Raw genomic sequence first — 6,000 nt, 5'->3', positions numbered from 1 at the left:
GCTACAGTGAGTTAGGAGCAGTTTCGATCAGAACAGAAATGCTAGGGGTGACGGAGTGAGAAGCGGGTGGTGCTCCCGGGACAAGCCAGGAGGGAGGGAGGAAAGGAGAAATACAGGCTGCGGGAGAGAAGTATACAAGACGCACTCCCTCTAAAAAAAAGTATTCGATGTAATCTGAAATTTGAATCTAACTGGGCATCCTGTGTTTGGTCTCTAATGAGAGTGGAGAAATAAGAAAGAGAACGAATTCCCTGTAAAAATAGAGGAGAATTAGTAAGAGCTTATGCCTGTCAGACCCTGCTCCATTGATTTAGGGGACCACAACCCTCTGAGACAAACGCTACCTTTATGATACTCTTTTTGTAAGTGGGGAAACTACAGCACAGAGAGGTCATATAACTTGCCCCAGGTCAACAAGTTGGTGGGTGGAAGAGGCAGAATTCGAACCTTGGCCCTGTGGTTCAGAGCCTGCCCTCGAAAGCAAGGTCTCTCACCAGAAGATCCACACTTGAATGCGAGATGATCCATGTTGCTTGGCAAGACAGAAAAGATTATAAACCGAGCAGGTTTGGTGGTGGAGGCAGATGGAGCCAGAGGTGAGCAGAAAAAATGTTTTTATTTCTTTGGGAGCCAAATATTAAGGGTGTGGGTTCTCACTCACTGATGTCCTGAGAGACCTTGCAGGTAGGACCCCATCTCCCTCACCTGTCTGCCCCTGGGAACCGAGCCCAGAGCCACGCATGTGGCAAGGGAAAATTGAGGGGTTGTCACGGCTTGAGGGCTCCAGGAAGCTCTTCCCGAGATGGAGGGAGACATTCAAAAGACATACTGGGGATGACAGCACAGGGGAGGAAGCAGAGCTGAACAGGAGAAGCTGTCAGCGCTTCCAGACCCGGATAAACATCCGCCAGCCCACGGGGAGCACCAGAGCCAAAAGGGCCCCACGATGGACAGAAGTGGCCAGGTCCTAGGGCCCTCATAGTGTCAGTCATCAGCTGGGGTGCCCTGAGAAAAAGAAAGGAGCCAATGCTGGAGGCCGTCAGCAGCTGGGCTGCTGGTCCTTTCCTGATTGGGAGGCTGAACAGTGTCTGAATCTTTCAACGATTATTTATTACACAGAGTCATTGCTCCAACAGATTATTTGCTCCCAAAGGAAACCTTTCCATTGTTTTGAAACATTCATTTCCCAGCTGGACAAAAGTGGCCTGCATGCCACTCACTCAATCAATCAAGGTTGGGCAGCCAGGGGAGGTGGTGTGGCCAAAGGGTTGAAATGCAAGTGATTTGGGCAACGTCATGGGCCCTGTGCCGCGGTGACCTCATCGCCCATATTGTTAATTTCTTGCTTATATCTTTGTGTCTCGATGAGACTGAGACCTCCCTGAGGCCCAGCCACCATCTGACTCATGACAGGCTTCATGCGGGACTCAGGATCCGACACAGTGTTTGTTGCTGGGGACACTCTGGAAACGTGCCACTCTTTCTCCTCCTCCCCATTGGGGTGATTCAACTATTCCACTAAGGGCTGTGGAAGATGAAGAAAGTTGACTAGTTGCTGGGTGCCAAAGCAAATACATACACCTACAGCCTGGGTTTCCATAAAGACCATGCAACAGCCAGCAAGAGGGGAGGTGGTTGCGTCTTTTCAACATTGTTTACAGCCTTGGGAGAGACACCAGGATACTCTAGTGGCCTGGGAGGGATTATGCCTATGGTGTAGCATCCACTTCCCCTAAATGGTTGCCAGACTTAGTAAATAAAAAATACAGATATCCAGTTAAATTTGAATTTCAGATCATCAACAAATAGTGTAAGCTGTTGATCTGAAATTCAAACTTAACTGGGTGCTCTGTACTTTATCTGGCAACTGTGTTCTCAGCTCACGTTTGCACAAGGATGTTCATTACAGCATTGCTCACAACTGAAAAACCTAAAAGACCATCCAAATGTCCATCAACAGGGGAATGGTTTGAATAAGTTTAATTAATTAATTAATTAATTAATTAATTAATTAATTAATTAAGGGGTACATTTACATGGGGGTGAATACTAGGAAGCCACTAAAATGAGGAAGGTCTACTTATAACAAGATTTTCAAGAGGCACCACGTGAAAGCAAGCAGCAAGTTGCAGGCAGCACCTGAATGATGACCCTGTGCTGTGTGTCCTTAGAAGTCCTCTGGGGTGGGGTGGGGGGAGCAGGTTGTGAATGCAGGGTCTAGATCTTAGTGCCTTGTTAGTTGAATCACTGTCTCCCATAGACCTGTGGGTGCTGACAGCGCAGGTAAAGATCCCGAATTCTTACAGACCCAAGAGAAGGGTTGATTCAAAGGCACCCCAAAATAAATTTGGAAAGCAAGTGATAAAGTATGAGTAAAGGTTTTGACGTCTATGTAAAGATATAAAAGAAACTGTAACTCAAAAGCCCCCAAAGATGGATTTGATAAGCCTTTTGGGGTGGAGGGTGAGTCCCAGAAGAACACATAGAAGCAAAATGATATCCTCCCTTAACTACGGCATTGGGAGAGGCAAGATAATTCTCTTGCTCCTGAAAGTCAAAAGAAAGGAAAGATGGAGAAGAGGAGAAGGGAAAAAGAGAATGAAGGAACCATGGGTTAGTGGAGCGCTCTGTGACCCTACTTATCACTGAGGTTGACAGAAAACTTCACACAAGTGGTGTGGGCTATCATTGGGGAGAGATTTGGTCCAAGTCTGGATTGCACTGGATGCGAGATGAGGCAGAGTCCGTGTGCACAGCTGGGAAGGCCTGAAGGCAGAGGCTCCAGGAGGCTGGGTGCCTCTTGGAATGTAGAGAATTGGAGAGATGGGGCACGGGGATTGGAAGCAGGAGCGATAACTTCACTGTACTCAGGAGTGGGGCTTTGAGGCAATTGTACCCAAACAGCTCAGGACAGTGTAGCTCCAGCCAACACTGGGCTAGAGATGGTAGAAAAGGGGTTAGCAGCCATAATAAAGAGGCTCCACAAATCAATAAGAACCCAGTAGGAAAAATGGCCAAAGTACCCGAATGAGTAATTTACAAAAGAAATATAGATAGCCAATAAACAAAACAAAAAACTTACCCTCACTAATAATCAGGTATATTCAACTTAAAATGAGATACAGTTTTTTATTCACCAGATTGGCAAGTACTAGCAGGGAACTTGACTGGCAATATCCAGAACTGAGAAGGGTATGAGATATAAGTACTCATGCTATTTTTAATAGACTTTATTTTTTAGAGAAGTTTTAGGTTCACAGCAAAATTGAGCAGAAAGTACAGAGATTTCTCATATATTCCCTGTCCCACATATGCAAATCCTCCACCACTAGCCACATCCCGCACCAGAGTGGTACATTCGTTACAATCAATGAACCTACACCAACACATCATTATCATTCAAAGTCCAGAGTTTACACTGGGGTTCACTCTTGGTGTTGAACATTCTATGGGTTTGGAAAAACATGTAATGACATGTATCCACCATTAGAGTATCATACAGAGTAGTTGCACAGCCCTAAAAACCCTCTGTGCTCCACCTATTCATCCCTCCCTGCCCCCTGACTCTTGGCAACAACGGATCCTTTTACTGTGTTCATAGTTTTGCCTTTTCCAGAATGTCATATCGTTGGAATAATATAGTATGTAGCCTCTTCAGATTGGCTTTTTTGACTTTGCAATATACGTTTACGTTTCCTCCATGTCTTTTCATGGCTTAATAGATCAATTTCTTTTAGCATTAAATAATATTTTATTACCTAGACGTACCACAGTTTATTATCCATTCACCTACTGAAGGATACCTTGGTTGCTTCCAAGTTTTGGCAATTGGGAATAAAGCTGCTATAAACATCCGTGTGCAGGTTTTTTGGTGAACATAAGTTTTCAATTCCTCTGGGTAAATACCAAGGAGCATGACAGCTGGATCATATGGTAAGAGTATAGTTAGTTTTATAAGAAACTGCCAAACTGTCTTCCAAAGTGGCTGCACCATTCTGCATGCCCACCAGCAATGAATGAGAGTTCCTGTTGCTCCACATCCTCGCCAGCATGTGGCGTTGTCGGTATTATGGATTGCAGCCATTCTAATGGGTGTGTAGTAGTATCTCATTGTTGTTTTAATTTGTAGTTCCCTAATTACATTTGATGTGGAGCATCTTTTCATATGTTTGTTTGCCATCTGTGCACCTTCTTTTGGGAGGTGTCTGTTCAGGTCTTTTGCTCATTTTTCAGTTGGGTTATTCATTTTCTTATTGTTGAGTTTTAAGAGTTATTTGAACAGTTTGGATAATGGTCCATTATCAGATATGTCTTTTTCAAATATTTTCTCCCAGTCTGTGGCTTGCTTTTTCATTCTCTGGAGCAGGTACTCTTATACTATTCTGGTGGGAAGTAGTTTTTTAGACAATATGGAGCAAAATGAAAAATGCATACCTTTTGACCTTGCAATTTTGTTTCTAAAAATATTTGGGAAACATGACCAAAAAGATAGGTATATAAATGTTTATTGCAACATTGTTTGACTTTCAGAAACAGAAACCACACGAAGGCAACAGTGTGTTCCCTTAGCCTGGGGTAGGGAGAGATGTGGATGTATGTATTACACCCCATGGAATACTATGTAGCCATTAAAAAGAAAGAATATTATGGAAAGATCTCAAAGATACATTAACTGGAAAAAGCAAGGTCCAGAACAATCTGTTGAGTAGAATCACATTTTGTAGGTGGGGGGCCTAGAAGGAAGTAGTCAATCTAAGCTCAAGTTTATAAATGCAAGGGGGCACTTTGCAAGAGCACAGAGCAACCCACAGCAGGGGTTTCCTCTGGTGAGGAGATGGAATCAGGATATTTTTATTCTACACCCTTTCAAACTGACTTTTTAAAGTTTATGTGTTACCTGTGTAAAATAAAACCATTATTTTAATAATTATATTATTGTATCAAAAGCAAGGGAAGTGAAAAAGAAAAAAAGAAAGAAAATCAAATATCTATTTGTTATCACCATAAAAGCAGAGAGCCATAAGGTCACGATTCTCAGATTGGATTACATGTGTTTTAATGCAGCTCTAGCCTGTTTTCAAGACACACACCCACACAAAGGGATTGAAAGTTGAAAATAATAGGATGGAAAAGGCAAATGCTAATAACAACAAGAAAATGCAGATGGCAGTGTTAATATCAGATTAAACAATATTTAGGGCCAAGTGTATTAAATAGGACAAAGAAGGATACTTACCATAAAAATAAATAACAACCTTGAAGATACAATGATCACAAACCTTTTAAAACTGAACGGCATGGGATAATCCATAAGGCAAATCCTTATAAATTTAAGAGAATCTGATAAAACTAAAATCTCAGTTTGCAAATGTAATATACTTGCTTCGTATTTGGCAGATCACATAGATAAAATATACTTACAAGGATTCAAGGAACTAGCCCGGTACAAGGCACAGAGTAGACACTCAACAAATATGGGTGAGTGAATGAGAGAAATTATTTAAGAGCTGACACTTAGATAACATTTGATTTTATACCAGGCACTTTACTCTCTTAACCCTCCTGGGCACCTTGCGAGACGTGTGTGATTATCATCCCATTTTACAGATGAGGGAGCAGAGGCCCAGAGAGGGTTGGGAACTTGCCTAAAGGTACTAAGCTGCTGAGTTGGGGTTTGAACCCAGGCAATCTAACTATAGAATCGGAGCTATTTCCCTCTACTGCCTCTGGATATAACTTATATAAAACAATAATTAATAAGTGAGATTATATAGGTGAATAAGTATATTTGTAACTGTATAATATACAATATGTATAAAATATATAAATAAAGATTATCTTTTCTTGCTTTTTTCTTTTCTTCCTAGGGAATAGATAAATAGATGAATGATAGATAGATAGGTAGATAGATAGATACAGATGAATCAATCTACTTAGCCACAAGGAAAGTTTAAAGAAAATCCAGAGAGGAGGAATTCTTTATTGTATCATGGCTACATT

Source organism: Eubalaena glacialis, chromosome 11 (genome assembly GCF_028564815.1).
Source record: "Eubalaena glacialis isolate mEubGla1 chromosome 11, mEubGla1.1.hap2.+ XY, whole genome shotgun sequence".
In the NCBI taxonomy this organism is placed as follows: domain Eukaryota; kingdom Metazoa; phylum Chordata; class Mammalia; order Artiodactyla; family Balaenidae; genus Eubalaena; species Eubalaena glacialis.
This window is presented reverse-complemented; position numbering follows the sequence as displayed.